Genomic DNA, 10,152 nt, shown 5'->3' on the forward strand with positions numbered 1-10,152 from the left:
GCTCATTAATGTCCACACTATTCGATAACATCCACACAATAATCCCAATATATCAACATATATCAAAACCCATTATAAGCAAGTCCAAAAGCATGAAATTAATAACCTCAATACCTCATCATTCCAATTTAAGCTCATCAACAATTTATTCCAACAACATTACAAACTACTTATTAAGTACAATTAACAATTCAACTTATCCTATAGTTCCTCTAACCTAAGTTTTCACAACACCGTACATATTAAACGTGCGAAACTTAAACCATACCTTGGCCGATCACTTAGTTCACACAGGGCAGCCTCACAACACAAATCACGGCCCTTCAAAGCTTAATTAAAACAGCCCCAAAACAAGCCTTGATCACCAATAAACCTCCAAGTAATCCCAATTCAATTCCAATGCATAAACACCCACTTAACCTACACCTAATACATATATATATGTTCTAATTTAGTTTTCTATTACAAATACAAGATTGAGCTAGGGTTAGGATGCTCTTACCATACCCATATGCTCAATAGCTTGAGCCCACAAGTTCTGGAAGCTAACTTGAATCTAGAACACAAAAATTGGACAAGATTCACCATAGATTTTTAAGTTTACCAAAGAAAGAGGGATAGAGATTCTGAACCTAATAGGAGGCTTACCAGTGAAATTGTTTGGATAGAAAGGTAGAGCTCGACGCGCTGAGCGCGTGGCCGTGAACGGTGCGGCGATTGGAGCCCAGACGAAGGAGTTATGGTGGATCAAAGGGTTAGGGTTTGAGAGCTCCTCTCCCTTTCCTCCAATTCTGTTGGCTTCGTTGGATGCAAATGGAAGGGAAGAAGCTGCTGCTTCTTTTTAATTATGGGTCTGGTTGGACCCACAGGCCCGGTTTGGGCTTCGATTCAACCGATTCGGTTCTTCCAGTCCGATTTTGGGCCAAATTTTCGAAATTAGTATCAAAATTTTCGTTTCGACGAGCTGCATCCTATTTTGATATTAGTTTTGTATTTTTAGCTTTCCTAATTAAAATTTAATTTATTAACTAATAATTTACCGATTTTTGTGGGGTTTACATTTGCCATGGTTTATTGTTTTATAAATAAATTGGTATGGGGTGCAAGATGAAGGAGAAAACTGACTCTGCTGATTTCAAAACAAAAGCATGATAGTAGTCTTTATTTACCAACTTATTAAATTCTATTTACTTTGAAAAATGACAGTCTATATTTACACAGATTTGTATTCAAATTTTATGTTTTCATAGAGTTTAGGGACAGATATGGGATGCACCATACATGTACTCAAATTACATGTTAACCAAGCATTGAATATCAATTTATAAAGTGTTAATGATGATAGAGTTGAAGACTTAAATTCAGCTTAGTATGGTTTTTATTTTAGTTACTTCCTTTTATTTTGGAAAAACTTTTTCTATACTAACATTATTCAACTTTACTTACAAGTTCAATGGTATTATAATTTGTAAACTGCTACTTGAGAATGACAAACCCACAATGAGATGCTATGGATTCTCTAAAAATCTATGGAATTTTTTGGTCCGAATCAAACACATTTTATCGAAAGGATCATTATTCCTTAGGATATAAAATTATTGAAGTGGGTCTCATGCATTATTATTATTATTATTATTATTATTATTATTATTATCCTTTTCTATGAGATCATTGTTTGAATATATAATGGAAATGGACATGAAGTTTGCTGGTGGCAAGGGGTGGGTGAGTAGTGATTAGATAATTTTGAGACTTTAACTCTTGTGATTGTTTGTGGTCAGGGTCTTAATGTCATGCCAGATAGTTATCTATTATATCAATAGTTTCTTTAGATATGCTGATGTAACAGTCTTTTATTTATTATTTTAGTTTATGTTATTTTTTGTATCAGTTTGTTTTTAGGTGTACTTTGTGAAATTGACTCATTGTCTTTTTGGGTGTACTCTGTGATTGTTCTATGTGTATTTTTCTTTTCTTCACATTACTTACGATTGTCGTTGATTTTATTTATTAAGATTTTTAATTTATCACATTTAGTTATCTTTCTCCTTAACTTTCCCTAGCTATATTGAGATATAATGTTGAAACCAATTAAATTTATAACTCATAAGAGTTATCTGTGTTAATTTACTTTTTTATGCATAAATCTGCATTCGGTTTCATTACGAATGGCAAAAGGAGACTGCATAGTAATTTTGATATTTTATATATTGTCCAAATAATATATCCATGAATGCTATGTTTTTAATGTACAGTAATTTTGATATTTTATATATTGTCCAAATAATATATTCATGAATGCTATGTTTTTAATGTACAGAAGCTCCAGATAGAAGTATTTTACCATTCAAGAGATCTTCTATCAATAGAAATGGATCTATGATGTTCCAAAATGAAAACATTCTACAAATGAATAATGTATGTGCCAATGCATCAAGTTTAAATTTTCAGAATGCAACATCTCATGATCTTGCGGTTTCTGATCAGTACTATAGAACACCACTATTTTGATATATTTAATGGAAATCTTCTTTAACTTTCCATTTAAGTAGCTTTAATTAAGGTCTCATTTTATTTTAGCTATGTTGGACCAGATTATTGTTTCCAATGATAGAGAAAAGAGAAAGCTTATTTCAGATCCATCTAGCAGTGGTCCAATTTTAGAGATATGTTGTTTTAAATCTTCTTGAACCAATGTAGAACCATGTGATAGGTATTTTGATGAATCTGTTTTGTTTTTTTCTTAGTTCTTTTATGATTTTACAGCCATATTCTTTTTTAAATTTGTATTTTTTTTGTCACATTTGATTCACAACGCTATTCATTTATGATTCATGTTTCTATTCATGCTTTAATTTATTAGGAACAAGCATCTTTTGAATCTTTCGACAAAAACTTTGAACTTTCTTGCACATAATACATGCAACATGTTTAATGAATCTCAATTAAACATTCATCATTCATCATCTAATTCAGTGGATATTACTTCTATTCAATAATATTCTAACGGTGAAGAATATGAAGGTCATATATATTGTTTTATTTAATTTCTTTATTTACTTATATGATACTTCTTTTTGGTATGTAATGCGGTAATTGATGGTTATAATGATATTGCCTTAGATGAGGATTTCGCCACAGAATCAGAAGAGATGGATGTCAATGGTAAGTGATGGTTGGTCTCATTAGTGGCATTTATTATTGTATTATATATTTTAATTTAATTTCATTTTTATATAATTTAATATATCTACCTATTTATTTTTCAAATAATTTTTACCAACATTTTGAGCAGGATGTTGTTGCCATTCATGAGGAAGGTATGAATATTAACCTTTAGAATTTTTTAGTAGTTATGCGTGGCACCTTTTACATTTTTTTAGTATTAATTTGTATTTTTTGTTGTGAAATTTTTATTCTATGTTGGTAAAGAATATTGGAATGTTGGTGATCCTATTTATATATGTGTATTTTACAATGACAACATATGGGATAAAGAGAGGTTTAACAGGACTAATGGCCATGTTAAACCGCATTTTAGTCTCTGTTGTATGGGTGGAAATGTTGAATTGTCTGTTCTAAAGTAAGCACTTGAGATTTTATAATATAACTTGAATGGTATATCATATCTAGTGGGAATATTCTGATTGCTTCATGCAATGATTTTAGTGAAAGTGCTATATTTAATGTTGTAAAATAATTCGCATCTCTCCGACATTTGTTTTCTTCTTCAGTTTCTTTTGTAGATCTATTTCCGTGTGTAGCACGGGTCCTTCTCTAATATCTATCTATATTCTATATCATTATGTAACCTTATTAATTGCAATTTTCAACTATTACATGTTCTTAAGGATGACTTAAATGTACCAAGTTTAACCCTAATAAAGTGCATGGTTAAGCAGAAAAAAATTTTCATCTTTTTGATTAAGTGTTGAGAATTTGAACTTTATCTTAGATATATAAAAAAAAAATTAGAATCCTAAACTAACTTGTTATTTTTCAAAATGTCTATAATAAATTAACAAGAGATTAATCTATATCTATATCAATATCAATATATAAAGCCAATAACGGACAAAATAATTCATTTTATAGACACTATTTGCCCTCAAATAATTCATTTTACAAATCAAATTTATGGACAAAATACTAATAATATATTTTTATTTTTTAATTAAAAAAAAATCATTAACCCACGAAAGAGTTAAATAACTACTGCAATGAAATTAAATAACTGCTCCACTTATAAATATCCTCACTGTTGTCGATATTTTTTCTGCGTCTTACTATTTTTTGTTCTGACATGCATTTATTAAGAAAGGGAGAATTCAACAAATCAATAACTCACCATGATTTGACAAGGGAGTTGATACAATTCATATGCCAATTTCATTGCCAATTCCATTGCCAAACACAGGTATCTATATTCTACCTGTTGAAAAATACAAGAATAAAAATACACAATAATAGAAAAGGTCCAAATAATAGACGTCATCATAATAACATAAGTGGTTGGTATTTTATATTAACGGTTTATTTTATTTTTGAATACTAATTTTTAATTTTTAAAAGAAATTTCAAAAGACAAGTGCTCTTTATCTTATTCTATTTTTGTACTTTTTTGTATAACTGTAGATCGAACACTATTGCTCAATATCTCAACAAGTTTTTTATATGAACCAGCTTCAAACAATATATAAAAATAATGCTACAATTCGATGTTCAACTTTTGAAGAAATCATCTTTCTTCAAACAATTTATTTCACAAAATAAATTTAATAGATAAAATAGTAATAATAAATTTTTTTAAATATTTTATCTTTATCATATAATATATAATATTTATTCAAAGAATTTTTCATAATGAATAAATTTAAAGATATGTTATTGCACACTACTATGTATAAAATGCCTAATAACAAACAAGATTATAAATTTCATAATAAATAATTAAAATAAATATTTAACAAATAAAAAATTTTAAAATAGACAATACATTCATAATACTAATAATAGTAATTGTAATAAAGTTAAATTTTCTAGAATAATATATAAAGTCAATACAAAGAGTTGACCATGACTTTGGTTTTTAATTTTTTTGAACTATATTTACCCTCTAACAAACTATTTCATAAAACAAATTATAAGGACAAAATAATCATAAGTTTATTTTAAAAAATCCAATATATAACACCCCACTCAAATAAAAATAGTTTTGTTACTCTTATAATCATGATAATTCATCTCCCAACAAAAAAGTGCAGAGCGTCTATAAATTGTTAATAAATTAAAAAATAGACTAAATGAACATCAATGTCTTTATATTTTTCCATCATCTTCATATTTTGTTTAATTTTATGTTAGTTTTAGTTTATATCCTTTGTTTTATCAATGTCTTCACATTCTTCACCATCTTCACATTTTGTTTAATTTTATATTAGTTTTAGTTTATATCTTTTTATTTTGAGTACGTTGTACTCTCACCAGTAGTTTGGTTTCACTCTAATTATTCTATTAAAGTTTTATTTGTAATTTTTTTAGAAAAATCTACCAATTTTATTCTTCATATACACTTTTATGTGTTTCTCTTACTATCGGTCTTCTCCTTTTTTCAACACCCTCAATTGCATCGCTTACATCCTTTTCCGTTGCCTTCATCCACTTTGTTACAGATTTGGCCCACGGATCCTATACCCGGAACGGTCCCCGAACCCGGTTACCCGGGTCCGACCCACTTCGCCCTTCCAGAAGGCCCGGAACCGACCCACTAGAGCTCCTAACCAACTTTCGAATTCAAACGTCTCCCTTATCTTAGTCAAGTAAGATAAGATAAGATAATTCAAACGTCTCCCTTATCTTAGCCAAATAAGATAAAATAAGATATTCACCATCACCTATAAATAGAGGACCCAGGTCCCTCCAGGTATTCATTCATTCCGCACACCTTATACCTCTTAGATCCATTCTGACTTGAGTGTCGGAGTGTCTTTGCAGGTACCTCCCCCATTACTCCAGTCAAGTGATCCGGCATCTGCCTCAACCCGCAAGTTCTTGATCCATCTCTCAACCCGTACCAGAGACATCTTGTACATTGGCACCGTCTGTGGGGAACTTTGCAACGTTGTGGCGGCATGGCGGATAACCCAGAAGAGCAATCATCAAACCCAGATTTCTTGCGTGTAACCGAGAGCAAAACAGAATAATGTTTCCTTAACTTGCATCACCTTTGCAGTGATAACACACCTTCGTCCTACTCCAATGGTGAAATCCCAAAGGAATAATGTTTCCTTAACTTGCATCACCTTTGCAGCTTCGCCCTACTCCAATGGCGAAATCTCAAAGAAATAATGTTTTCTTAACTTGCATCACCTTTACAGGGATAACACACCTTTGCCCTACTCAAACGGCGAAATCCCAAAGGAATAATGTTTCCTTAACTTGCATCACCTTTGCAGCGATAACACACCTTCACCCTACTCCAACGGCGAAATCCCAAAGGAACAATGTTTCTTCGACTTGCAATCACCTTCTTAGTGATAACACTCTTTATGCACCCTCGCCCTACTCCAACGGTGAAATTCCAAATCATCCGAGCCCAATATCTCGCCTGCCTTTAGTGGGACACCTCCACCTCTTGGACCCTCTCATTCACCACTCCCTCATCCATCTCTCCAAGCGCCATGGCCCCATCTTCTCCCTCTATTTTGGCTCCATGCCCACCGTGGTTGCTTCTTCTTTTGAACTCTTCAAGCTCTTCCTCCAAACCCACGAGGTCACCTCCTTCAACACCAGGTTCTAAACCTCTGGCATCCGCCGTCTCACCTATGACAACTCTGTCGCCATGATCCCCCTTCGGACCTTACTGAAAATTCATAAGGAAGCTCATCATGAACGACCTCCTTAAATGCTACCACCGTGGCCAAGCTCAGACCTCTCAGGAGCCAAGAGATCAAGAAAGTTCTCAAAGTTCTTGCACAGATGCAGGGGACAGCCAAATCGTGGCGGCATGACGGAGAACCTCGAGGAGCAATCCTCCACCCAACACTCCAACTCCCGAACTCCAAGATAACACTCCTCCCACCCACGGGAGGATAATAAGCACGGCACATCGCCAACCAACCCCAACCCAGCAACAACCAAGAGAGGACAACTGTCCTCCCACTGAAGCCCGGCCACCCGACGGCCTAGGAGAGAAGGCGGTCCAGATAATTCAAGAGCTGTGCCTCAGGGTGCAAGACCTCAAAGGCTGAGTTACACCCAAAGAAAAGCACAACGCCAAAAACAGAAGTCACGCAACCTCTAGATCAAGATCTCGCCATGAAACCAGGCACCGCGGATCGCCAGAACGGCGACATGCCAGAAGATACAATTGTAGCATCTCCCGTGACCACGGACACGACAGGATGCCTGAACGACGACACGGCAAAAGGTATGATCGCAGTATCTCACGCAACCCGGCTCATCAACATGACGCGGACGATGACCGACGACATCGAGAGGCCAAACGCACAAGAAGTGACCACGTGATAATGGGAGCCACTCCCTTAACTGAAAGAATCCTGAAAGAAAAACTCCCTAAAGACTTCGACAAACCTACAGATATGAAGTACGACTGAACCAAAGACCCCCAGGAGCACCTAACGACCTTCAAGGCCAGGATGAACCTGGAAAGGGCCGCTGACGCGGTCTGAGGTATGGCCTTCCCGGTAGCCCTAGCCGGGCCAGTGATTAAATAGTTCAACGCCCTCCCCAACGAATCTATAACTGGCTTCCACGATATCTCACGGAAGTTCATGGCCCAATTCACCACCAGAATCACCAAATCTAAACACCCCATCAGCTTATTGGGAGTCACCCAGAGACAAGACGAGTCCACGAGAAAATACCTCGATCGCTTCAACGATGAATGTTTAACGATCGATGGACTCACGGACTTAGTCGCAAGCCTTTGCCTAACTAACGGGCTCATGAATGAAGACTTCCGAAAACACCTCACTACCAGACCGGTGTGGACCATGCACGAGATCCAGAGCGTCGCAAAGGAGTACATAAATGACGAGGAAGTAAGCCAAGTAGTAGCCGCCAATAAACGGCAGCACTGCAGCACACGACACGGCAGCACGGCACCTCGACATAACCCCCCACCAAGAGAAAACCATAAAGAACATCCCAAACCAGCAAACATAAACCAACCCCCCAGAATCGGAAAATTCTCTAACTACACACCTCTGACGGCCCCGATCACCGAGATATACCACCAAATAGCCGATTGAGGTATTCTCCCGAGGGCTCGACAACTCAAGGAAAGAACGGGCGGCAACAAGACCCTGTACTGCGACTACCACCGAGGATGCGGACACAGGACACAAGATTGTTTCGACCTAAAAGACGCCCTCGAGCAAGCCATACGAGATGGCAAACTCCCCGAGTTTGCCAAAATCATCAGGGAACCAAGACGCACGGAAAAAGACAGATCACCAGAAAAAGAAGGACGTAACCCGAGGACACGGAGACAAGCCTCTAGGGAAAGCCCTGAAACAGATCCGACCATTATCGTGAACATCATCACAGGGAAAGACACCCCAGGAAAATCAAAATCAGCACTGAAGAAGGATCTCAAGATCCTGGCAGTTAGAGACCAAACCCCAACTGCCACCACCAATAGAGCGATAACATCTCCCCCGAGGATTGCCAGCATGGCACCTCGGCAGAAGACGCCCCCTTCGTCATCTCGGCAAAGATTGGAACCGGGATAGTAAGAAGAATACTGGTGGACACGGGAGCAGATTCCAACATCCTCTTCAGAGGAGCCTTTGATAAGCTCGGACTCCGCAACGACAACCTCCAGACACATCGCAACGGAGTAACCGAACTCGGAGACAACTTCCTCAAGCCAGACGGTTCCATCATTTTTCCCCTTACCATAGGGACGGGAAACCAGAGGAAGACAATCCTGTCCGACTTTGTGGTCCTTAAGAACTCCACCGCTTATAACGTCATCCTCGGAAGAAAAACAATCAACGACCTCTCCGCCGTCATCTTTACCAAATACCTTCTAATGAAGTTCACAGCAGAAGATGGCTCCGTCGGAACCATCCACGGAGACCGGAAAACCGCGGTAGAATACGACAACACCAGCCTAGCCCTACGCAAGAGATCCCGAGACGCGGCAGGTATCTTCCTTTCCGACCTTGATGCACACCAAAGTCCACGCAGAACCATGGGAGGAAACGACAAAGAAGCAAAGTAGGGCCTTGCAGACAAGGTCAGGAGTATAGCACACCTACGGGAGTTAGCCCTAAAATAGAGAATAAGCCTAAGGTACAATGGCAGCACGGTACAACAAGACTTCGGACCAGGAGACCTTGTCTTACGACAAAACAACATCGGTCTACCCACTCCCGGAAAAGGGAAGCTCACACCCAACTAGGAGGGTCCCCACCAAATCAAGACGGTAATCAGAAAAGGAGCCTACAGACTCGAAAGACTAGATGGGACCAAGCTCCCAAGATCTTGAAATTCCACCAACTTACGGTGCTACTATATGTAGAAACATCCTTCCAAAGCAACAAGATCGAGCCCAAAACCACAAATAAAATTCATTATTTCAAAAGCATTGCCCCGTCCGACGACACGAACTAAACGCGGCTACACCCAGCGATCGATCACCTCGAGGCCAACAAAACAAATATCCAAATAACAAAACGGGTATCCAAATAATAAAAAATGGCGGCCTGGGGATCCATCACCCCGAGGCCAACAGAACGAATATCCAAATAACAGAACGGATATCCAAATAAGTAAACGGCTACCCAGGGATCGATCATTCCTAAGCCAACAAAACGGATATCCAAATAACAAAACAAGTATCCAAATAACAAAAAATGGCGACTCGGGAATCGATCACCCCTAGGCCAACAAAACGGATATCCAAATAACAAAAAATGGCGGCCTGGGGATCGATCACCCCGAGGCCAACAGAACGGATATCCAAATAACAGAACGGATATCCAAATAAGTAAACGGCTACCCAGGAATCGATCACCCCTAGGCCAACAAAACGGATATCCAAATAACAAAACGGGTATCCAAATAACAAAAAATGGCGACTCGGGAATCGATCACCCTAGGCCAACAAAACGGATATCCAAA

The 10,152-nt window shown here is 37.6% G+C and overlaps 1 long non-coding RNA gene across 1 annotated transcript; it reads right to left on the reverse strand.

Moving 5' to 3' along the window:
• Positions 341 to 801, reverse strand: LOC107608624. The gene is made up of 3 exons (XR_001612943.2): positions 649 to 801; positions 503 to 556; positions 341 to 426 (listed from the first exon to the last, which is right to left on the reverse strand). It is a non-coding gene; the product is annotated as an uncharacterized LOC107608624 (long non-coding RNA).

This window comes from Arachis ipaensis, chromosome B07 (assembly GCF_000816755.2).
Source record: "Arachis ipaensis cultivar K30076 chromosome B07, Araip1.1, whole genome shotgun sequence".
NCBI classification, from domain to species: Eukaryota; Viridiplantae; Streptophyta; class Magnoliopsida; order Fabales; family Fabaceae; genus Arachis; species Arachis ipaensis.